This window comes from Python bivittatus, unplaced genomic scaffold (assembly GCF_059951505.1).
Source record: "Python bivittatus isolate LINGU-HERP-01145 unplaced genomic scaffold, Pbiv_v1 ctg000980_np1212, whole genome shotgun sequence".
Lineage (NCBI taxonomy): Eukaryota > Metazoa > Chordata > Lepidosauria > Squamata > Pythonidae > Python > Python bivittatus.
In genome coordinates this window covers 5,363,820-5,390,000 of record NW_028277125.1, presented here as the reverse complement: position 1 = coordinate 5,390,000, position 26,181 = coordinate 5,363,820, and the positions used below count along the sequence as shown (strand labels likewise).

Sequence of the window (26,181 nt, the reverse complement as noted above, 5' to 3'; positions counted from 1 at the left end):
GGCCATTCATTATTGATCTACTGGACAGATCCAGAGATAATTCTGAAACAGACCAAAGGTCTGATGGTATAGTACCTCAGTTCCTAGGGAAGATGACCATGATGGATTAATCATGGCTATTATTCTGGTTGTGTAATACAACCAAAACTATTTGGATACAGAGTCAACAGATCCATTGCTTATTTGTTTTTAATCCATGGGTAATATAAGAGGCTGGAATATTAGAAAAAGAGAAGTATTGACATCTGTAAGGCAATCGAGTAGCGGGAGAGAGAGAAATGATTCAACTCCTCTACATATATTAGAAAGAATCAAAGAGGAGGAAAGGCAGAAAGATGGAGATATGGATATTTTTGTTTATTCTGCTGCCCGCTCTACTGATTCTGCTCTTCCTGAAACAACTCTGGTCCCGAAGACACTTCCCTCCCGGTCCTCTTTCTCTTCCAATCCTTGGAAATGTATGGGCTCTGGGGACTACAGTTCATGAAGATGTTTTGAATAAGGTATTTCTTTCTCAGTATTGATCCAATAATTAATTAACCAAATAATTAAGAGGCAGTAGATACATCAAACAAAATCTTGTAGATATTAGAGATTCTATCCTTTTTTCCAAAATTTTACGGAGTACTTCAAATCTAGTAAGTGTCCTTATCCCTTGTTCTTTGAGAGATGGTATTAATATAAAATGTAAAATCTGATATATCTGCATGCAAGACAATAAATATTGTCCTATTTTATTTGTTCTCCAGATAATAATGTGGAATCTGAAAAGAGATTTTTAGTTGTATACCATTCGTTTCTGTTCAGATTCTTAAATTAGTTTTTTAGTTTAAATTAGTTTATCTTTATTGAAGAAGGAAGGATGAAATAAAAAAAGACTTCAGAGGTGAAAGTGCTGAGATCAGTTTATTTCACCATATCTTCCCAACTGGAACTATGCTACACAAAAAGAAGGTTGATGTTTTACCTAATTTTTTTTAACTCTAGAAAATGGTAATATTTTAACTTCACCTATATTCAGAGTTTTGATCAGAAGCCAATCTGAGAAATATTCTACGCTTATAATAATGATTTTGTTGACCTTCACTAATGTTGGGGTTTGGCCTCAGTTGTGCTGTATTGGGTGTGTCCTTCTGTTTTTAGCGGTTATTGTTTTTATGTTTTAACTTTATTACCCACCTAGAGTTGCTATTTAGAAGTTGGGTAGCCTAAAATAACATAACACAACAACATAACATAATATACAGTAGTTAATAATTTTTTGCGTGCATTTCTAGCTAGTAACCTTCTGCAAGTCAGGCAAATATTCTATCATGCTACTGGAAGAAAATAAGCTTTAGTAGCTGCAGCAGAAGTTTTAATTATCAATTTGTGGAATTTATATAGTATCCCATCTCAGTCGTGTACCTGAGCAGCTAACAATACCAAACATAAATATAAGTAATAGTGAAACAACACTGCAGCCAAGGCCTTTAAAAATGACAATCCAGTTAAGCTGTACATGTCAGATTCTACTAACAGTCTGGCCCCAGCACTTGAGGAAAAAGCCAGAACTTCAAGGCTTCCTGGAAAACTAACAGTGTCAGGGCCATCCAGTTCTTGGGGAGTGTGGCATGTGGGATGCTATTCCATAAGGGAAGCACCAATACAGAGAAGGTGTGCTTCTTGGATCCCAGTAGATGGCTCTGTTTCAGAGAAGGGATCAGAGCATGCCCACTCTGTTGGATCTGTGGGATAAGCAAAAGTAATCAGGGAGAGATGGTCCTGCAAATAACCTGGCCTTATGCCCAGTAAAGCTTTATAGGTGACCACTACCACCTTAAATTGTACCTGGAAGCCTATTGGAAGCTAGTGCAGCTCAAGAAGCAGAGGTTTTACATTAGTATACTGGGGTGACCCTAAACTGCCTGTTCCACTGAGGTCTGGACCAACTGAAGCTTCTGAATCCTCTTCAAGGGCAGCCCCGTGTAGAGTGCATTGCAATAATCCCACCAGGAAGTGACTAAGATGTGAATGCCTGAGAGGAGAGCCTCCTGTTCCAAGAATGGGCACAACTGCCAAACAGGATGAAGTTGTGCAAAGGAGCTAGTGGCCATGGCTGCTACCTGCTCATCAAATGAGAGCTACCATGAGTCCAAAAAGACCCCCAAATTGTTTCCCAACTCTGTTTGAGGGAGTGCAACCCATCCAGAGTCAAAGATGAAACATCCCTGGACCTTTGGCAGGTCTGTGTGTGTATGTGAAATCCAAAGTCTTGCTTGAGTCAATCCTGTTCTTCATGCAGACCTCCACAGACTCCCAGCACTGGGAAAGAATCTTGACAGCATTGCTTAGGTGACCTGGGACAGAAAAATACTGATGATACTTAACCCTGTGGTTTCATGTAAATGTTAAATAGGAGAGGGGAGAGAATCAAGCTCTAGGGCACCTCACATTATAGAGGACTACACCTCTCCCCCACTGCTAACACCAATTGGAACCAGCCCTGGAGGAAGAAGGAGAACCACAGTAAAATGGTGCTCTATACAGAACCCCCTGAACTGGTCCAGAAGAATACCATAATTGTTGGCATTGAAATCCCCTGAGATACTCAGGAGGGCCAGGATGGACACACTGCCCCTGTGCCATGCTTATCAGACACCATCCACAAGCATGATCAAAGCGGTCTCAGTGTGTGTGATCCCTGGAGGGGGTTGGACCATTCATAACTTGGATCCATAGTGGTCCATAGTGACCATGGTGGCCATGAACTCCTGAGCTGCCTCAATCCTGGGCCCAGAGAAGGCAGACTGAAGTGGCCCAGCACCATAAGCCAAAGAAACTCCACTGCCAGATCAGCCACAGCATCAAATAACTCAGACAGAGAAGTTGCTTTGCAGCAGGGAGCCTGGTACAGTATCAGTGAAACCATCTGATCCCTAAAACCCAACTTCACAAACTGGGACTCATGACCTGTTATCTGAGGAGCAGAATCCCTGGAAGCCAGTAGAATTCATGAATTACTACAGTCACTCCATCACTCCTGCCCTGTCTTAGAGTGGTGGCTGATACCATACCTGAAACCCAGATGGGCACATCTGTGAGAGGGGAACACTCCCCTACCTACCCAAACTGGTTTTGCTAGTGCATCCCAAGCTGGCCTTCTCATTCATAATGAAATTGTGGACAAAGCAAGTTAAATTAAAGACCAACCTTGCATTAAACACCAGCATCTGGAATTTGGGGACACAAAACCAGACACTGGGGCTGAGCACAGAGGGCTGGAGGGCAGAATCTGCAAAAGCACCAAGACTGCCTCCCTTGACAGCAGCCTGCCCCCTGACTCCCAGCACATTTCCCCATGCCTTTACCACCCTGTTATGGTCTACCTTATCCCCCAGCAAAATAGCCAAACATGGGAAAATGCAAGAAAGAAAATGTTAATTTAAAGCTAGTGCTCATCTGTATATATGTGTTTAGATGCTTAACTTAATACATGTGCATTTAATTTAACTTTCTTTACATATACAAATCTCTGACTGAGTTCTTCTACCTGGAAGGGATTGGAAGAATGTTTCACTTTGCTACCTGCTAAAGTAAGCATCTTTCCTTCAAGAAGATGCTTATCCAAATGTTGCAGCAAGATTATTATATGCACAACAATGGAGAAATACCGAAATACCCACAATGGAGGAATGGATTGTGAAGATGGCAGAATTAGCGGAGAAGGCAAAACTGACGTGTTTGATCAGGGATAAAGCAATAAAAGCACTTTTCTAAAAAACTAGAAACCTTTTATGGACTTTTGCTGAAAATGGACAAAAGTGAAGTGGTGATTTCTGGATCTGATGATTGAAAAAAGATTGAATAAGGGCTGAAGAGATTATTGCAATGTTAACAAGGGAGGTGGGATAATGAGTTTCTAACTGCTGTAAAAAAGGGCAGAAGTCACTTTTTAAATTTTCTTTCTTTAACTGTATTCTTTTCTGAATCTTTTCTCTTTTTCTTTCTTTTCTTTATATATTTCTGTATTTGTCTTTTAGCTATGTAAAAGGAGCTGGCAATATGAATGGTGGATCGGCTGCTTGCCTATCCATTCACTTACCCATGAATATGAGCATGCTTTGAAAAGTCAACTTAGCCCAATTCTTTGAACTGCTTTGTTTAGGCTAAGAATGCGGCAAGTGCTGTTTTTAATGGAAAGCATTTGAAAATTCCACATAATTACCATCTGGGAACATTTTCCTACCTTTTGTGCCAAGAGAAGTTGCAAAACCTCTTACAGTATGCTAACAGAAGTTGAAAAACACAACTGTTGATACAGAGCAAGAAAATATTGATAAAGGGTAACATTATTCATTCCTGTCCTCAAGATATGGCTAGTGGACCACCCTCACAGTGAGCCAAGCAAGATAAAGGGATAAGCCCTTGGAGGCACATAGATGCTTGTAAAAATTAAGCTTCTATTCCTTAATATTCTATTTTTATTTCCTAATAAAGTAGCAGAATCTTAAGGGGAAAACAAAATTGCTAATGATGGAAGAATTACAAGTGAAAATAATTTTCTGACTTGAAGAATAGAAAAAAAGCTGACAGTGACAAAGTAACTTGTTTTATTTGATTGTTACCTTTTTTGTTTCATTTCTGATTTATTTCACAGCTGGCTAAGAAATATGGAAATATGTACACCTTGTGGTTGGGGAACCAATCTGTAGTGGTGCTGTCTGGATTCAAAACTGTGAAAGAAGGTTTGGTTGGACATCTAGAAGAATTTTCTGGCCGAGCTCAGAGTGCTTTCTTTACATCTCGAGGAAAAGGAAGGGGTAAGTTAGAGATAGTAAGGAATTAGACAGACCCTTATATATCCGATCTTGAAGAAATTTCCAGGTAGGGAATGTGATCTCTATTTAATGTTATTTCTTTTCTAACAAGGACTCAAAAATATCTGAGCAAGTTGCCCAGTTTTGTGCTACCATCTGTATGATATGCCACACCATTACCTAGGTTTGGAATTTCTTATAATAGTATTTTATTTTGATTTATTTTGGTATTTTTATTCTTAATTATTTTAGACATTATATTTGCTGTTTTTCTGTCATATATGTGTGTGTGTACATATGCAGAAGGATATAATACTATTATTAGATATTTTGATTGTATCTGGCCTTAGGGCTGTAATAAACTTGATTAATTGATTGATAGTATTTGCTTGTAGTGTTTCTGAGAATGAAAGAGTCACAGGCTCAAACTGGGTATCAATAGATATAATTGCAAATACTCCTACTGACTTATATCACACAAATAACTGAGTGAGAATGATAACAAATGTATCGTTTTCATCTACTAATGGATCTAAAATATAAATCCTTGCTTACATCTACCTTTTTCATATAATACATTTTAATAATTCTGAGAATTGGATTACCCCAGAGCATCAACTTGATCTTTTTATTTATGACCAATCGAGTTGGTGTTGACTCTTAGCGACCACACAGATTTTCTCCCGGAAAGTGTCAACTTAGTATAAGAAAAAGCAATGGATTCTCTGTGCCTTTATTACTGCCAAAAGATTAGTTTGTCAACAATGGAAATTTAAATCTATGGCCCCAATTACACAGTGAAGACCTGATATTACTTGCATCTTAGGAAGGAGTTGCCTATAGATGGAGATTATGCATGGACGATTACAGCAAAATATGGTTTTTATTGAAATTTATGTACACAAATTCATAGATATACATTATATATGCATGTATGTGCAGGAAATGTGGTTTCTTCTACAATGCTAATCTGACCTTTAAAAAAAAAAACCAAGCAAAAATGAATGTAATCAGTAATAATTTCTCATTAATTTATTATGTCCTCAGGTATTATATTTTCAAATGGTCACACCTGGAAGAAGCAGCGACAGATTGGTAATGTTTCTTTGCGGATCCTGGGAATGGGGACAAAAAGCATTGAGCATCAGATAGAAGGAGGAGCCCAACAGCTTATAGAAATCTTTGCACGTACAAAAGGTAGGGAATATTATCAATGATAGTGCTCAGAGGGTAACTAAGGTATAATGAGCCCCTGGCAAAGAAAGCAAATTGACCCCATGCAGCATCCTTATGACTGTTAAGGCCTCTTGGGAAGTGATGTGTGGTTGGATCCATGCAGCAGTAATCAGCTGATTACAGCTATAAAATCCAATGACTCCCAAAACCTTTTGCTACACGGCTGCTCAAAACTCATTTATGAAGCTTGATTCCATACTTCTGCAGCAGTATGGTGAGCTCATGTTCAGTCCTAGTATGTACAAGGAGTAGTTACCATATATACGCACAGATAAACTAAGAATTTTGGTGCCAAAACGCACCCCCAAAATTGGGTTGGTTTATCTGTGGATGGGTTTATCCATGAGTATATACGATGATACTTTTAAAAACTACCTGTATATTCTGTATATACTTGCATATAACCCCATCTGTGGATAAGCAGACCCCCAAATTTAAAATCAAAATACCATGAAATATGTGCCACCCACAGATAGGTCAGCTGTGAAAATTGAAACATATGAAAATTTTGATGGTCAGCTTATCTGCAGGTGGCACACTTTTCATGGTATTTTGGTTAAAAATTCAAGCCCAACTGTGGATGGGCTTATACACAACTATATAGAGTAGGAAGCTATTACACCAGTAGACTGAAAACCAGACCTTCTACTGACCTGCTTAGTGTCTATTAGGGAACTGAAATGATTTATTGATCAGTGGAATACAAACAAATACCAGCTGAGATCTGTAAAAATAACAGAGATTGGCAGACTCCTATATTGGCAGGTGTGTTTTTTTTTTTTACGTTTATCAATAACACTACTCATATCTCAAAAGATTGGGCTATTGCAATTACTGTCCCAATACATATGAAAAGGCGAAAGAAGGAGCCTGGCAACCAACTCCCAGTTAGTCTTCTGAACATAGTTAGTAAAATGTATGCTAAACATCTGTAAGAAAAATTCTGTGATTCGGTAGAGAACAATGACATTTTAGCAGAAGAGCAAGCAGGATTTAGATATGGTAAATCCACAATCAATCAGGCAATGACCTGTTACCACCTGTTACAGAAATATACCCTAGGCCTCAATATTCTATGGCATGCAGCCTTTGTAGATTTAAAATCAGCTTTTGATTCTATATCAAGAGACAATCTATGGAATAATTCGTAGGACACCACTAATTCGTAGGACACCACTTTTATTAATTATAATCTCTACAACAATACAGCCTGAAAGTTACGTTCAATGCCCAAGATCTACTAGCAGATTCAATCTCCTATGGTGCCATGGTGTTAAACAAAGATATATTCATGCTCAACAGCTTTCTAATTTTTATATAAAATTGATGGCAAATTAGTGCTTGGTACAGCAGCCATGAAGGCCTTGGAAAAGATATTCAAATGCCGTGATGTGGTTATACCTACAAAGGTCAGAATTGTGCAAGCCATGGTGGTCCCTGCAACACTCTATGGAAGTGAAAGTTGGACTCTGAAAAAGCAAGATGGGAAGAGTATTGACGCTTTCAAACTTTCATGTTAAGAAGACTCCTGAGAATACTGTGGACAGCAAATGGATCATCAAACAAATCAACCCAAAGTTCTCACTCAAGGCACAAATGACCAGGCTCAAATTATCCTACTTTGTAGGTCCCTAAAGAAAGCTCTAATGCTGGGAAAGGTGGGAGGAAAGAGAAGAAGAGGACAGCCAGGAGCAAGGTGGTTGGACTCACAATGGCAATAAGTGCACCATTGGAAGACTTGAAAGAGCAGGTTAGGGACAGATCATCATGGAGAAAATCTATCTCTGTGGTCACTAGGAGTCAAAAACAACTTTATGGTACATAATCATAATAATCAAATTGGCCAAGAGGCATATCCTAATCTTCTTCTATGCTGATGATATGATCGTCCTTTCATGCTTGATCATAGGGCTCAGAGCTACTGTGAAGACCATGAACTATTAATAGATTACCAGAAAATAAAAGTAATGCTTTTGTAGAAAAGCCAAAGAATATAATAGGTCCATTAACATCAACAAAATAGATCAAGGCAAGATTTTTAATTATTTAAGTATAAGATTTCATGAATCTTCAAGATGAGAAGTTCATCTAGATTACATATCTAAGGAAAAAAGGAAACAGTAGTCATTCCTTTTTCATTTCTTGGGGTAGAAAATTCATCCCACTACTTTATGGTGTACAATTGGGCCCCTACACCAATTTTGCTCCAGTGGAGCAGGCGAAATTTTGATTTTTAAAATTGATTCTGTGGGTTCCTAAATGTGTCTCCAATGTTGCCATAAGATTAGAATTGAGTGTCGCAGGAGTGAAGATATTGGCTGAAATTAATGTTTAGTCCAATTGAGCTGGTCTCCCCAATGAGAGGCAGCTTTCACTCATAGTGAAAATCAAATTCTAGGGATAAATTGTCCTATATGGCTTCTCATGGTACACCCTGCAATCACTGGGCTAAAATCAAGCAAGTAAGATCATAAAACAAAAAATCCTTGACACAAAATGGAAACATGCAATCAATTTTGGCCAAGATGGCTTCAGATTATGGTAGCTCTCCTACAGGTCCTGCTCTGCCAACTGCTGGCAGTTTTTGACAAACTCTACCCATTGCAGAGGTTCTTCTCTGACTAGCCTAGAGGTCCTCCCTTCAGTTGTTACAGAAGGTAGACAAAGATCCTTTAACTTTCTGCTCCTGCAGCTCATTTCACATCTTGAGGATGTGGGTCATGTTTTATTACACACTAACTTTCATAGGGACTTTTAAACTACTCTAATCCTCTGTTATCTAAAGGATTTACCAGGTTGACAAGATGAAGTATACACTTCTCTTCTTCTCTCAGGCTGCCTGACCAAGGTTACCTACTCCATAGCTAAATATTGCACCATTGCTATGAAAAGTCAATCTCAGTTGATATCTGACTTATGGGCACATCTACTAAATCCATAGCACCCACTAGACTTTAACTGTACTCTTCTGTTCCCTCTGTAATATCAAAGATAAATTCACTTACTTGGACTATATAAATATAGGTAAGTGTCACCTCAACAGTAAGTAGCATTTTATCATATTCTGCTTTTATGACAATTAATGACAACTTTACATGATTTGGGGTCTTAGCCAGATGACATATTTTACAGTAGATATTCTCTGGTGTTGTGTCCATCTGATGTATAGATTGTCCTGGCTATGGTACATTGTTCCTCCCATTATATTGCAGTTCTATGTCATTTTACTTCTTTCTAGTTTTTAGGTATTGTATTTGTTTTAATTGTACACTGGCCAGAGTCATGCTGAATGGAGCAGCCTTTATAAATCTAAAGTTTAAGTAAATAAATAAATTAAAATCCATAACTTTTTCCTGCCACCCTGTGGTCAATAAGCCAAACATATTCCTTGACCATCATTTTAAGGAATAAAAAACGAAGTCCAATTGGTCAATGGTACTATAAAAAAATGTGGTTATGGAGTAAACAGAGTGTTATGCATGACAATTGGAAGAGGTCCTTCGTGTCCTGTAGGATATTGGGTGGATCTGGAATTTTAGCTGATGGAATACAGCAAAAATACATAGGCCTTGGAACATTGACTGTGAAAGCTGATGGACAGTAGCATAGCCCAGATCTATTCCAGATGTGTAATAAGTGTGGACAGCAAGATTTAGGATGACACAATTTCTTGCCAGCTCCAGGATGGGAGGGGTGTATAATAGACAACTAGGTGGATTTAGTCTTAATATCTTAGGTGCTTGTGTGACATGTTGCTTTGCAGGTAGGCATTTGTGGTCTTTATTTGGAGTGAAAATGAATGTATTTTATGTGATTTTCTATAAAAAATAAATTGCCATGAGATCCCATTAGAAGTTCTCAGTATTAACATGGAAAGCTGAATTATTATTAATATATTTTCATCCTCAGGGCAGCCATTTGATCCTTCATTTCCATTTAACAATTCAGTGGCTAATGTGATATGTGCTTTGAGTTTTGGGCACCAGTTTGCTCTTGAAGATAAAAACTTTCAGAAGTTGGTGCAAGACATTGAGAACATTGTAAGAATATCAGGTAGTTTTTTTCATCTGGTAAGTTATCTTTTATACTGAAGCAACCAGATCGGCCCATCAACATTTTGAAAGCCTTTGACTACATCATAGAAATACTTGTCACTATATTAACCCTTTAAGAAAGTGAGTGGTCCCACCTGTGCTTAAGGAAGCAGTGATCCATTCCCTCTTCAAGAAGCAGTTGCTAAATCTGACTCTCCTGATAATTTCCAGCCTGTCTCCAACCTTCCTTTCTTAGGGAAATTTGTTGAATAGGTGGATGTGGTGCAGCTCTAAAGAGTTGGAGATGAAACATGTTATTTGGATCCCTTTCAGTCAGGTTTCAGACCCTGACACAGCATTGAGATGGCCTCTTCATGCTTACTGATGACCTGTAGTGGGACTGGGATGGAGATGGTGCATCCATGCTGGGCCTCTTTGATCTCTTGGTGACTTTCAACAAGCTGGTTCTTACCTTTAAAGCCCCTCATGATGCAGGTTACTTGCAGGACTGTCTACCTCCAATTACATCTGCCCATTGTGTAAGATCTAACAGGGTCAACATGTTGTGAGTTCCATCACTCAGGTGATGTCATCTACTGGGGCCCTGGAAGTGTGCCTATTCTGTTGCTATTTCTACTCTTTGAAAGAGCATCTCCCCTGAGATTCAATTGGTTGTGACCCTGCCTACCCTTTGGAAGGCATTAAATATCTGTTTTTCCCCCCAGGCATTGGGTCTAGAAATAATATGAGCCACTGGATGAGTTTTTTCCCAGCATTATGAATTCACATGTTGCTGTTTTGGATTTTGTTTTTTAAAATTCTGTTTTATTAAGTGGCGTTAATTGGTTATTACTGTTGTAACGCCCATCCTGAGTCATGTGTTGAATAGGCTGGCTATACAAATCTATTAAATAAATAAATAACCCTTATTCTGAATGTACATAATGCTTGGAGATAAATTAACTCAATGCTGGGGTTCACAAAATAAGCACAGTATTCTCAGGAATCATCTCCAACACCAGAGTTCAAAAGCATCAATATTCTTCCTTTACTGCTTCTTCAAAGTCCAACTTTTGCTTCCATAGAGTATCACAGGGAATACCATGGCTTGCACTATGCTGATCTTATAGATAGAGACATATCATGGCACCTGAATATCTTTTCCAAGGCCTTCAATGGCTGCTCTACCAAGTGCTTGTCTGCAGCATGTTTCTTGACTGCTTACTCCTGTACTGTTGATGGTTGATCCTAAGAGACAGAAACTATCTATCACTTCAATATTTTCACTGGCAATTCTGAGGCTGGTTGTTGTACCTGTTGTCATTAATTTGGTCTTCTTTATATTTAATTTTAGTCCCAGTTTTTTCACTGAGCTCATTGACTTGTATTACTAGAGTTTGTAGATCCTTTGCATTTTTGGCTATAGTAGTGTCATCAGCATAGTGCAGGTAATTGATGTTTCTTCCTCCAATGTTAAAACCATACTCATCTTATGCAACTGGACATGGTTGCAGAAAAGGACCTAGTCTGGCAACACAGATGGTCCTTTGCTTGGACAGAGAGGCTCCACTAGGAATTTTTCTTTCAGATCTTTTATAATCTGCTGATTGCTGCGCTAAATTGGCTGGTGCAACACAGATTTACAAGGTGCCATTAAGTATTTATTTCTCTAGTCAGTATCATCATTCCTCTGGACTCTTGACATCCTTTCTTGACGTCCTTTCATTTTGGTATGTCAAGAATCTAGTGAGATATGGATATGCTTCCCCAATTTTCAGATAATGGGCTTTCTTATCTATTTATCATCTGTCTATCTCTATCTATCTATCTATCTATCTATCTATCTATCTATCTATCTATCTATCAATCATCTATCTATCATCTATTTTGTGCCATTAAGTTCGTGTCAACTCTTAGCAACCACATAGATAAATTTTCTGCATGACAATCTGTCCCTAACCTGGACTTTCAGGTCTGGCAATGAACACACATTGGAAGAGTCCATCCATCTTGCTGTTGGTTGTCCTCTTTTCTTTCCTTCCACCTTTCCCAGCATTACAACCTTTTCCAGAGAGCTGAGTCTTTGCATAATGTGTCCAAAGTAGGGTAATTTGAGCCTGGTCATTTGTGCCTCAAGTGAGAACTCTGGGTTGGTTTGTTCGATGATCCATTGGTTTATTTTATTGGCTGTCCTCGATATGTATGTGTATGGTGTGTGTGGTATGTGTGTGCTTGTGTAATATATATATACACACACACGTGCACATGCACAAACACACATATATCTGTATCTATACCTCTATATGCTAACTCTTTTGCGGAGGAGAAAATTCTTATCTTTATCACAAATACTGCTTTAACTGTTCATAATAATTTTCTAGTGACTCATAAACAAAGTTCACAGAGCTGAAGAACCAACACAACAAACTAAAACACAAATCTCCAACACAATCATAATTAACACTTCTCCAGCAAAAAAAAAAGGTAAATAGATTACACCCAATAGGATGAGTCAGTTTCCAAAGAGATAAGCATATTAGTCTATCCCAGTAAAAGTACTGGTGAATATTAAATTTTTAAAAAATTATTAGTTTGCCTTCCTGTATCACAGTCCATTGGATGCAGATACATGGCACTTATAGACAAACAAGAGGTGACCAAATTTATCTATAGTTTGGATTCTTTATATATATTTATGTTGCCAGAATTTCATAAAAACTTGTCTTATTTTAACCTTGATCAAATCAACCAAACTTATGTTCCTTTCTTTTACCTCTGAAAATCTTAATCTTTAGTTCTTTCAAATATTGTTGTAGGATTTGAATTCTCTTCAATTCTTCTTTGTCCCATTGCATAGGCTTCTTCAAGACTTTACAAGCCTCTTTTACAAATTAAATAAAAAGACATTATCCAGGTCATTCTCTCGGTTTATCATTTGCATTTCCCCTTTAATTTTTAAAACTTCAGCAAGCTTCTTTCATATATCCAGTAAAGAGTCCTTATCCAGGTCATTCTCTTGCCCTGCCACTTGTATTTCCACCTTAAATACCTTCTCTATCTTGTAATCCACATTTTTTTTTTAATCCAGTATTTCTGATTCCACTATTTCTGCATCAAGCAAGATTTGTTTCATATCTGTCATTCCTTCATTAACATCCTTTAAACATAGTCTGTCTATAGAAGCAGACATTGTTATTGATATTGGTGATATTGTGGCTACTAATTTCTGGCCTCATTCTTTGAAGATCTCCTTCAATATTTCAAATGTTATAGCATTTTGTGTCATTTTATAAATCCCAGTCCCAATCAAAACCAAAAGCAGGGTTTTGTTTTGTTTTTTCTTTTTGCCTGAAAACTTTAGTCCCTTCTAGTACCAATTTAAATCATAAGGACTCTAATTTCTGTTATGACTTACAGTAGACAAAATAATTATAGTTCCCACGAAAAGCTGTTTATTTTATATAGTTAATTCCAAAACCTTATAGTAAAAGTTTCCAAATTTCCAAATTTGTCTGGACCCTTAATTCGTTTATAACCTTTTTGGTTCACAATCTTATTTAGCTTTTTGCCATGTATTTCAAATTCTTTAAGTTCTTAAATTTATAATTTTTCTTTTGTTCAGAAACATTCCGAAGATCTCTAACAGCCTTAAGATAGTTAAACAGGCAATTTCCGATAGTGATTACAAGTGAGGTTAGAGAACTTAGTGTCCTTTAAAAGGCTCTGCCACAGCTGTGAACTCGATGATTGAGCCCTTTGTCTCCCAACACTCAAACCTATGGGGGACTGCTGTCCTGCAGCCCTCTCACAAGCAGCAGCTACCTGGAGCATATGTGGGCAATTTTCCACCCTCTCCTTGTTCAGAGGGGTTCCGAAGAACTCTACTGGAAATCGTATAGATTGGATTATTCATGCAATGCTTAACAGGGTGAGTTTAGGATCTAGCAACTGCATGGTAAGTTTGAGATACGTGGAGTTTGACTCCCCCCCCCTTTTTTTTTGGTGGCTTAGTGTGTTATGTAAACTCACCCTGAATGATACACCATTAAATATGATTAATAATTAGAGCAACAGCATAATCTTGCTTTGTAAATCATAGGTTCTATTTATAAAGAAGGATCAAACTGCTATTCATATGAATTATGAAACATAGCTACCCTTAGGAACCAGGGGACCTTGTTATCTTTGAGATCACCTGCTTTGAGTAGAATCTTCCCATACACTGGAAGGTTATAGGGAGGCCATATTATGGATCTCAATGTCAAGGGAGTGTCAGTGAGAGGAGACCCAAAGAAAACCTTTTTCATGTTGGATACCCTCTTCTGGAAAAGCCTACCCCTGGAGGATGGCACTGTTGTTCATATTTTGAAGGGGAAAATATCATATTAGGACTGGGCTATTCTGTAGGGCCTTTGAGGATGGAAAGGGTATGCAAATTTAATTACTACCTAACTCTAGCTACTACCATTTGGAATTCTCAGCTGCTTAAAGTCTTGGGACTGAAGAGGGGCAAAAGACCAAGCAAACAAGGAAATAACTTCAGTGTAATCAAATTATGATAATCACGTCACGTGCCCTTTGCCACTATGTTACCAGGCTTCTTTAGAAAGTGATGTAATTTTGCTTTTCTTTTTTTTTTTGCTTTTAGATGTACGAGGCAGTCCCATGGTTGATGAAATATCTTCCAGGGCCTCACCAGAAGGACCTCACTGGTCAGACTCTGCAGAGTTTATTCTTTCATTTGCAAGGCAGGAAATTGAGAGGCACAAACAATATCACTCCCTGTGTGAGCCACAGGATTTCATTGATTTCTATCTACTACAGATAGAAAAGGTACTTTGCCTATGTATTTATGTATACCTTTATTATTTATTTCAATCAAAGAGAATATATGTAGCTTAGGGTTGAACTGTGGAGTCCTTGGTGCTCTCTGAGCTTTGTTTATTATGTATTTATTTATTTATCAAATTATACCACCCATTTTATTATGATTCATGACATAATGGGGTATGCATTTGGAAGTATGTATTCACTGAATGCATTCAGAATTTTCTTATTATTTGGAGAATATGGATTGTTGTTGATTGTGATGAAAACTGAGGTATTCGGGTCAAGAGGGCTGGTTGGAATGAAAGAGGGAAGCTGAACTGGAAGGTGGAGGAATAGGACATACTGGCTGTGCTATGGAGGATTGCAGAGAGCAAAAGTTATCCCTAATATCATGCTGTATTGAGTGACTGTGAGTAGGCTGTGAAGGACTGAGTCACCTGGTGACTTACATTAGCTGTGGCCACAGAGGGGTATATCTGAAGACATTACCATTTGGAGCCCTGTGAGAAAGAGCAACTGGTGGAGATACAGTGGAAGTGGGCCTGGAGATTACCAGACATCATTCTGTCAAGAGTCCAGAAAGGGAGGAAAGAGGCATTCAGAATACTGTGGCAGGATTGGAGACAAGATGAAATGGGAAGATCACACTTGGAACTGGCCTTGGTGGTGGAGATGAAAAATATTGGTTAGAGAGCTCTTGTTACCTTTTGTGGAACCCAACCTTTTGTGGCTGTATGCAAAATACTGGAGGGCTTTGTCTTGTTTTCATCCTCTGAATCAACGGCTGAAGAAGCAGACCAGAGATCATTAGCCTGAAGAACCAGTAGGCAATCAGGCACTGGATACAACTCCAGGAAAGAGTGAGCTCGAGCAGGTAGGATCTAAGTGAGATAGCCAGAACATGCTGGCTATTATGAAGAGCTGAGCAAATGAGATCAACATGGCTCCTTGAGAGGAAAGGCACCCAAATCCTTAATCAGGCCATGCCAATGTTTGGAGTTATATAAGAACAGCCTCCAAGCAGTTGTCTTTCTGAAACAATTATCCAACTCTTGACATGCATTTCTGTAGCTCTTGCTCCTTGTATTGCACTTCTAGGTTTGATATGTGAACTGGCTCATGAAATCCTCTAGTGCTCAAATCCTGGATAGCTAACTTGCATGGCATTGTATTTGCCTTTTCTCATTCTAACAGATGTTACAAGGCAATGTATGGACTCTTTGTATTCCTTTAAGTCTTAAGTGCTCTCTGGCTAATTATTCACTCAATTACTGGCTATGATCAGAAAGTTTTACAACATGGCAATAAAGTCTTGCAAACTTTATTTGCAAGAGTGGATGGGTGAATGAAAAATAATGCTCCATTGTTATAAGTCACCAACAGATGGTAGTGCTCATGTACTAGAAGCTCTGATGTGCTCTCTAGCATTTGTTCTTTCACTTTAGTCAATGGGAAGTTTCTGTGAGAAAAGGTTGTGTTGCTATTGTTTGTGAAATGGAAGCCTGTAGTGAGTACTTGTCAATGCACTAAGCAATGCACCGTGATTGAATTTTTGACTGCCAAACGAGTCCCTCTATTGAAAATCATCACCAAATGCAAGTTGTTTATGATGAAGACTGCACTGATGTGAGCACTGTGCATTGCTGGGCCATAAAAATGTAAACATGATGAACCACAAGGATCTGACTATGTGGATGCACATATAAACACTAAGGGAAGACACAAGCAACAGGACCCCTGTCTTGCTCTGCCACAACAAGACAATGTCTTGCTCAGATGTGTCACTTGTCCTCGTCTATTCAAGGGTGGTGAAATAGCTATTCACTCTGAGGCATCACTCACTCACCCAGGGATGTCCGAGACATCACCAAGGCATCAACATGGATGTCCAAGTCATCACTCCTCACACCTTGCCACTCTGCAATCCTTGAAGGCATCTACCTGACCCATCTGTGTACTCAAAAGGGAGAACTACCTAGAGTTCCACTCATCAAATGCTACAAATATGAGCCTTCAGGGTGGCATCCTATAGTATCCTCACAGATACATGGAGAAGGAAGAATGTCTTACAACCAGTACTTTAATGTGAACAAATGTCTGGCACCTGTCACAAAGGCAGAATCTAGTTTCTGTGCTTCTGGTATCCCACTGCTAACACCACTTTTAAGGAGAATTTTTAAAGGGTATGTTTAAATTGGAGAGCAGGACATAATGACATGGAAGCAAAAGAGAAAGAAGGTGGGGTTACAAGCCCTTTTTATAGACTTCTGCTAATTATCCTAAATAAGGAAACTACAGAGAATCATTCAATAGGATGTAGCAATAAATGTGATTGACATGGTTAACCTTACTAACTGGCTTAATTCATATGCATATTGGAATATATAGTAAGTGGTGGAGAAGATGAATACCGTCCTAATACAAATTGATCCTTTAACCACTATTTGAAAATTGTGAATTCCCAGAGCTAATTGTTTGTTTGTTTGTTTATGTACTTATTTATATTTCAAATTTAGATACCACCCATCTCACAAAAAAGTGACTCTGGGCAGTTCACAATAAAACAGCAATAAATATTAAAATACAATAAAAACAATATAAAATAGAATAAAAATAGAATAAAAACCAAACACATACGCAAATAATATCTTCCAAGATGTTGATGGTCAGTAAGATGTTAACATATGGGAGCATCTTCAAGGTGCCAGCCACCCCCAGGGTTGGTTGCCCCTTTTTTCACCCCATGCCAGTTGGCAGAGCCAGGTCTTGACTGCTTTCCGGAAGGACAAGACAGTTGGGGCCTGCCTCACCTCTTGGGGGAGAGTATTCCATAGGCAGAGAAGGCTCTCTTTCTGGACCCTGCCAGTTGACATTCTTTCATCGACGGGGTCCGCAGCATACCCTCCCTGACTGACTAGGTGGGATGGGTCAATATAATGGGGGTGAGACAGTCCCTCAGGTAACCCAGTGTCATGCCATGTAGGGCTTTAAAGGTGATAACCAACACCTTGAATTGGACCGGAAAGCAAACTGGGACCCAATGCAGCTCATGCAGCAAAGGTGTAATATGTGCCATCTTTGGGGCACCTAAAATTGCCTGCGCGCCTATGTTTTGAACCCACTGAAACTTCCGGATACTTTTCAAGGGTAGCCCCATGTAGAACGCATTGCAATATTCTGTAATATTTGTTAATAGTTTGTGGCCAGGCTTACAATCCTGCAGCTAATACTTTCAATTACCTTGTTAGCCTTGTGTTACATTTGATGCAGCCAACAGTTTCCAGGGTCTAATTGCTTTATAGCTGCGTTTGTGATGCTGTTTATTCCAGGAACCGGACCCCTCACATTTTCTCCTACAGTAAATCAATTAATCATTTATTTTTTTTAAAAAAATGTCATATGTAATCACTACATGCATAGGATGTTGCAGGGAACATGCACCGTTATGAATGTGATTTGCGGCTGATAACATTAAAAACATTGAAGGCAGTCTAGAATTTATTGTAAATTGAATTTCTCATTTTAAACATAGAGCAGGGATGACCCCAACTCTGTCTATAATGAAGAGAACCTGGCTTGCTGTCTCCTTGAGTTCTTTATTGCTGGATCAGACACCACCTTTAATACCCTGATGTGGGCATTGCTCCTCCTGGCAAATCATCCTAACATCCAAGGTGAGACAGAATAGAACTGCATGAATGCTAAGGCCTTTTAAAATGTATTTAGAAAAGGAGATTAACTTAATTTTCAGCACTTATTTCAATCATACTAAATAAGATTCAGTTTTCACTCATTCAGGTAATATAGATACAAGATCACACTTTATTGTGAAAATGATAGGAGGGGGCATTATTGTAGTAGTTCTTCTAAGCCTGCTCAACCTCCTGAAATATTTATTCATAAGTAAGCTCATAGGATATAATTTGAAAAAAAAAAACCTGTTGGAGATTAGTCAATCATAAAATATGCCATTCAAAATGGATTGCCTTTCCCTCCATCCAGAAAAAGTCCACAAGGAGATTGAAGATGTCTTTGGTTCCTCAAGATCAATCTTCTATCAAAATCAGAAGAAGCTGCCCTATACTCATGCTGTGATTCATGAGCTACAGCGAGCAAAATATGTTGTATTAATACCAATTCCTAGGCAAAGTATAATGGATGTGAAGATGGAGGATTTCCACATTCCAAAGGTAGAAAAAGTTGTTCAGGCTGCACCTCAGAATTGTATCATGAGTGGAAATGCACAACATGGCACTTGCAGAGATGTGTCTGCTCAAGAGCTGCAGTGAAATAGTGCAAAACCATATGGGCAAGAATAACACAAATACAGTTTTCTTTGAATGGGTTTAAAGTCACAAATCTGAACAATTTCAAAAGTAGAACCCTAAACATTTTGCATTTATTCTAGAAAGAGCTCAAGAGATTAAGAGCTGAACTGAAGACAGCTGCAGTCCTCAGTGGTCTATTTCCTCCTTGGCTAGTCTCCTTTGTCATGTCCCCTCAATGGTTGTGGGGTCTTTTTCTTTATCATCTCCTTGTTCTGCTGCCACGATGTGTTGCTACCTGATGGCCAACTGGGAGCCAATAGGTTCTCTAGGTTTCAGAGGCAATGGGCTCAAACAAGGATGAAAGGCCAAAAAGGATTTGAATGAATAAATATTGAGAGAGTCACAGAGAAAGAGAACCACATCCCTTCAGCTTGCCAATAACCACAAGAATGGCAGAGGATGGACCTCCCGGCTCTGGCAGTTGCAAAGCACCCTTTGGGTCTTTGCCAGAGTTCCAGGTTTTGTGGGCTTTTGCTGCCTTTTAATACTTTTCTTCAGAGGCAGGGAGTTTAAACAATAACACCTGGAAATGGCTTGGTAGCACATCTTGTCAGTGAGTTGGTCACAACTGCAGTTGAGCAAATGCCGGGGATATTGTTTTAAAAAAGAGGGGTCCTTAGAAGACAACACCTGCCGATGGTCTGATGACATCTCTGGTCAGTAATTTGGGAACCCCAAAAAGTGACTGTTTGCTAAGAATATTACTGGGGGGGGGGTTGTTTCTTGTGTACAGCCACTGCTCCCCCTCTTTAGCAGGTGTTAGATTAGGGGGCTCTTGTTGTCCTCCTTATCTTGATTGTTATAAGCAGGTAACAAAAATAGTTCCAAATAGCAGTATAGATGAAAGGTTCATAGGTGACAGTGATTTAGAATAGAACTATGCCATCTCAAAGCTTGCCAACTAAGTTTTACTAAATGTGCATGTGGAGGAATTTGCAATGCAAAGCTTAGTAAACTACACATACATATCCTCAGCTGGCTAAATAACCCTTTCTACAGAGCAATATGTTATATGTGTAAAAGGGAAAGAAGGGGTCCACACCACTAACTCCCTGTCAATCTTACATGATGTCACCTACACACTAACAACTCCCTTTTCTGGTTTAGAGGTTCTTTAAATCGCTGCGTTAACATGACTGGGTGGAACATGGGGAAGGTAGAGTGCTGGCTGCAGATATTGTATTCATGTAGAAACAGAGGGACAAAAAAGGGCCTTATTAAATAAATATTTGAAATATTTATCTTTGTAAAAAAAAGTTAACTCGTACAAAATTTGTTTTTCCCACCAATAGCAGTCTATCTGGGTGTTAGACATATTCCTAGCCCTGTCCCTCTGATGACAGGGTGGGTCCCAGTCTTGAACTCTGTGCTTCCCTCAATCCTGCCCTTCCATCAGGTCAATCTTGGCACCTGGTGACTACAAGGACAGGTCCATTAAGTTTTCTTTGCAACATCTTCAGAAGTGGTTTGCCAGTACTCTCTTGCAGGATGTTTTGGGCTTCCCAACAAAGTCACCCAGCTGGTTTTCATGCCTAAAGGAGGACTAGAACCCAAATTTCCCCACTATTAGTCTAGCACTTTTAATCACTATACCACATGGTCTCTCTGTCCTTCCATCTACACCTCCATAATCCCCCTGCTCCAGTTCCTCCTCCTGCTGGAATATTGCTTGGGAGGAGATGCTCTGCATTGTCATGGTTTGATTGACAGATCCATCATACATTCATCACACCCTGGTAGGGAAGAGTAACAAAGAAATTTGAAACTAGCCCTTTCTTTTAATGGATAAAGAAAGACACCTATTCTGTAGATCAGTTGTTGCGTTCAAAGGGAGTTTGGAAAAAGATAGACAGACAGACAGACAGGATGGTCAATTGTCAACAAATGTTTTCTTCACAAATATTTTCAACTTTTTTGGTTTATGCATGCTATGAAACAGCTCAGGTTAGTTTTTCCTTTCTTTTCCATTCTTGAAGGGGACCATTATTCTGCCAGATCTACGCTCTGTTCTTCTAGATCCTGAAGAATGGGAGACACCTGAAGAATTCAACCCTAATCACTTTTTAGACACAGATGGAAATTTTCAGGCTCGAGAAGCATTTCTGCCATTTGGAGCAGGTAAATCCAACTATTCAGTTTGTAATTTATAGGGGGTTTTTTCCTGGGTGGTTTCAAGGCTATTGATCTGTTTTTCAGATGATCTAAAACCATTTCATTGGCTGCCTGGACCTGAAACCATTGTCTCACCTGAATCCTTCTTTCTCCTAGTTTGAGATGTGATTGAAGTTTCTATTAGCTTTACATCATGGATAAGTGAATAGCTTACTGCAAAGAGTAACATTATCTGGATAATATACATACCAGGTGAAATCAATGTGACCAGAATCTAGAGCAAAGTTGGCCTGTTCCAAATGAATTCCAAAAAGTGTGGTTCTCTGGTCTGAAAAAGACTTCTAGATGTGTCATTCCATTTTATTTCCTCTAATTTGACCAATGTTGCCTTGTTTTGTGATTTGGAATGTTAAATGGTAATATCTTTTGAATCCATTTGTCTGGGCCAGTACAACAGGAGAAACTGCTAGATTCTCCCAGAAGACTGGATTGCACTGATGCTTCTGTGGCTTATGAGTGGTGGGCTGGTAAATTACCTGACTGGCTGAGTGCCTCTGATGCAATCCACAATCTTAATATTCCATTTATTTTAGTTTATTAGGGTTTTTTTTTATCAATTTCAGTTTAATTCAGTTTATTGTGGTGGGCAGTGGTTTTGTTAGATAGAAAAAGGGATAGATAGAGAAAACTGGAAAAAGCCTTCTCCCTACAAATAAAACCAGCTTACTTTGAGGCATGATTCATTCTTCCCCTTAGGTTTGTTTGTGAGTTCAATGCCATAAAGAGAACCTTAGGCCAAGGGCTGAGGATGAGAAGGTCAGGAGGAGGAGCAGGTGCCCCTTCCAGAATCTGAATTTATGACAAATGATGGAAGTGCTAACCAAATTGACACCTTTCCATAAGGCAGTTATTCTGTGAGCCCAAGAACAGCATGAGATATGAAAATTTCAAGTTTGTAACTCAAGACCCAAATTATTGGGTCTGCAACCACTGCAAGATATGGATATCATCAAGGGGAAGACACTAGATATCTATTGACCTTAGGGAAGTTTACCCACTTATTTAGGCAACATGGGGGTGTTCTTCCCACCTCAGACAACACGAGGCAGTTTGTACTGCTGACTCACAGGGATCCATCATCTCTCAAGAAAAGCAAGATGCCAACATAGCAAAGAAAGCAACCATTAGGTGGCTAATGGCAGAGGGGTCCAAAGCCATCAGATGTGGTGATGGTGATGGTGGACTATGTCAGATTCTGACATTCCTCCATCTGGTTGTCCTGATGACCAGATCTCCCCTTATCCCACCTCTGGTAGGCTGGTATTGCCCTCCTTTCAGTTCAGTAGCAGAACTGAATGAGGATTCTTTTATGTAACAATTCAGTGGAACCGCAGAAGAATCAGTAGCTTAGCATTTTCCTTTCCCTTTCTGTCTCTCTAAATTTTATAGAATCATGCAGTCATAGAAACAAATGATTGGAAAAGAACTTGGAGGTCTTCCAGTCCAACCCCCTGTCCAGAACAGGAATCCTGAGACCATCCAACCCCAATGACTATCCAATCTTTTCTTGAAAACTGCAGTGATGGAGTATCCATGACTCCAGGAAGCAGTCTGTTCACCTGTTAAACAGCTGTCACAGTCAGGAAATTCTTCCTTATTTTGACTTTGACTTTCTCTATGTAAAACTTCCAACTACTGGTTCCTGTCCAACCCTGAAGAACTCTGAAGCATCCACATCCTCTATCCCGGACAGCCCTTCAAATATTAGATGTTTGCTACCATGTCTTCCCCTTAGCCTTTTCTTCTTTAGGCTAAATATATCCAGTTCCTTTATGTGTTCTTCATAGGATTAACCTCCAAGTTTCTTATTATCTTTGTTTCTTTTCTCTGCACTCTTTCCAGTTCCTCAGCATCCTTCTTGTATTGTGGCAGCCAAAACTGGACATAATACTCTAGGTGTAGTCTGACCAGTGCAGTGTACAGTGGAAGTATTACTTCCCATGATCTTGACATTATACCTCTCTTGATTCAGCCCAAGTTTGTATTGGCTCTTTTGGTAGCTGCAGCACATTGCTGGCTCATACTTAATCTGTGTTCTGCCAGAGCACCCAGATCCTTCTCACAAATACTACTGCCAAGTTAGGTAATCTTCTCTTTTTCTCTTTTGGGTATTTATTGTGAGGTAGTTTGAAGAATTCAAGGCTTCTTGTTAGTAATCCAGTATAAGAGGTTTATCCAGGGCTGCCCCGAAAACTTTGGCTGTCTGAGATAAAGCATAAATTGAGTGAACTGGCAGCTGGTCAACTTGAAGGAAATCCATGTGCATGTGGAGATTTCTGCTAATGACTCCTTCTCTCAGTTGCTTTGCTTAACAATATGACTAGCTAAGACCACAGAGGCTCCTGGAAACAAACAGCTTGGATCATAGAATTCTGAGAGGTTCATAAGTTATACACTGAATTATACACTGAACCATAAACCAACCAGTTGGGTTGGGACTGTACCACATGCTAATCCATACACACACAAAGTCAAAGGTTGGCATGATGCGTGCTGCATTTGTTAGGTCTTTAACCAACCCTTGAGCATTTCCAGACAGCAAACATTTCTGCCTCCCATCATTTCTATTTCCAGATTTATATAAGACAGAGATTGTTCTGTTCTGGCCATTTACAGATGTATTTTGATATTGAAATGCCATGAGCATGTGCTGCTTTGAAATGCTTTTCCCAATTTACCAACGCATTAGGGATGAATTAGAAAATCTCTAACAAGTGTCCACCACTTGTTTATTTACTTCCTACAGACTCATCTTGGTGGAGAACTGGAACTTCAGTACAGATTATTTTCCATTTTCTGTCTCTCCCACAGGGCAGCGTGCCTGTTTGAGAGAAAAGTTGGCAAGAGCGGAGATCTTCATCTTCCTAACCAGCCTGCTGAGGGCCTTCCGCTTCCAGCTGCCAGGAGTGAAAAAACTCGATGACAAACCTATAGCATCTATGACACTGAATCCACATCCTTATAAAATCTGCGCTGTGCCACGTCATGCAGCGCCATAAAATCCATTAAAATATTACACTTGTTTAGTATTATAAATATTTCCTTCCTTCTTTTTAACTGATTTTTGTGTCCTGCTTTGAAGTTCATTATTTTTAAATTGTCCTGTCTTGAAATTCATTATTTTTACTCTATCCTAAAACTTCTTTATCCTACTGGCCGTTTGTGTATAACCAACTAAGCTTGTTTACGTTTGCCTTTGGTTATGTTTTCTGTAGAAATAAATATCTTGCCCTCATTGTACTTGCTTGCAGTTGTTTGTTTGTTTTCTCATGGAAGAAGATAGATTCCATATTCAACTCCCAAAGAAAAAGAGAAGCCTAAAGCTACACCTTTTTTAAAAGTTACCTTGTTCCTTCAAAAGACAAAAAAGGATCCTTTCCAGCGAGTAAAGTCCTAGTAAAATATACCTTCACCAAGTAACATTCCCCACCTGGGTCTCTTTGGCTGCTTTGGACTACCATTCTCACCAACCCATTATGTTTCTCTAGAAGTTGTTTGATTCCCCAGTCTAGCCTACAGCTCTTGGATTCCCTGGAGTTCTCCCATCCAAGTCCTATCCAGGCCCAACCCTGCTTTGCTTCCCATGTGATTCAATTACAGTCAGGCCAACTGTTTTCCTGGTAGTTTACATACTAACAAAGTTACTGTTCTATTTCTTCCTCCAAATGTGAATGATGGGCAGAGGACAGGGGTAACTTTATAGCTAACAACTGAAATAGAGGCTTTCCAAAAACATGCCATGAAGAGTAGGCCTTGGTCAAAAATCAAGTGATCAGGCAAAAAATGTATCTGGAAAGCCTGTTGGATGAATAGATCAGCTGTTGCAGTGTGGAACAGAGAAAATGAGTGGCTGGCTTGAGCCCAGAAACCAGGGGGCAAAGTGAGGCATGAGTCCCCATCAGTGGTAGAACGGACCTGCAATATTTGAAACAAACAAACAAAAAAAGGTCTTGCTACAGTTATGGATACACTGCAGCTTCACTTAGAAATCTAAATGATAAATATTGAATCAATCAACTCAACTCCTGCTTCAGATGACATCATAATATTGGACTGGTCCACAGCTGATTCTAAATTGGCACAAAAAGCCTGGGTGGAAATGCCCTTAATAATTTTAAAGAAAGAAGCTCATAGAAAACTATTCATGTTCATCTTAGAAACCACTGTCTCCGGCTTTGTAGAAGAAAAACTCTTGAGTCCAATTTATAAAGTAAAATCACAGTTTATTTTCAGCTGAAGAATGAGAAGGTATTCCTTGCTTCTCTCTAGGTGTCCTACATTTTGAACATTACTATAAGAGAGTAAACATGTATACTGTCAGGTATCAAAATTAAGCAAAACTACAGACACTGCTTCATTTTCTTGCTTCCTCCCTTTATAATACATAAATTGTTCTTTTCCAGTTTTAGACATAGCATTCCATTTTACCTTCCCTTCTCAGGGTTATCCATCAGGAATTTAAATAGCTTTTCTCTCATTTATTACTGCCATACAGAAAAGGAAAACAAGTATGGGATCAATGGGCTACTGATAAGAGAGTAACATGGGATATACAGCATTCTCCGCAAATTCCTGTAACAGTTCTTTAAACATATTTACAGGGCAGAAGGGCTACTTTCTGGTTCAAATATGAAATACTTTCACACTAGATAAAACAGTCTTGATCAAACCAGGTCTTAGCAGGATTGTTTAAAGAATTCTGATTACTATTGCTGATCCTGGTTAGAAAGGCTGCTAGTTTGTTAATAAGTAAGGTATAAGGTTCCTGTATCTATGGTTTAT

At 39.0% G+C, this 26,181-nt stretch overlaps 1 pseudogene; it reads left to right on the top strand.

Moving 5' to 3' along the window:
• The first annotated feature begins 311 nt into the window (after window positions 1-311).
• Window positions 312-24,398, top strand: LOC103060983 (cytochrome P450 2J6-like; annotated as a pseudogene).
• The last annotated feature ends 1,783 nt before the right edge of the window (window positions 24,399-26,181 follow it).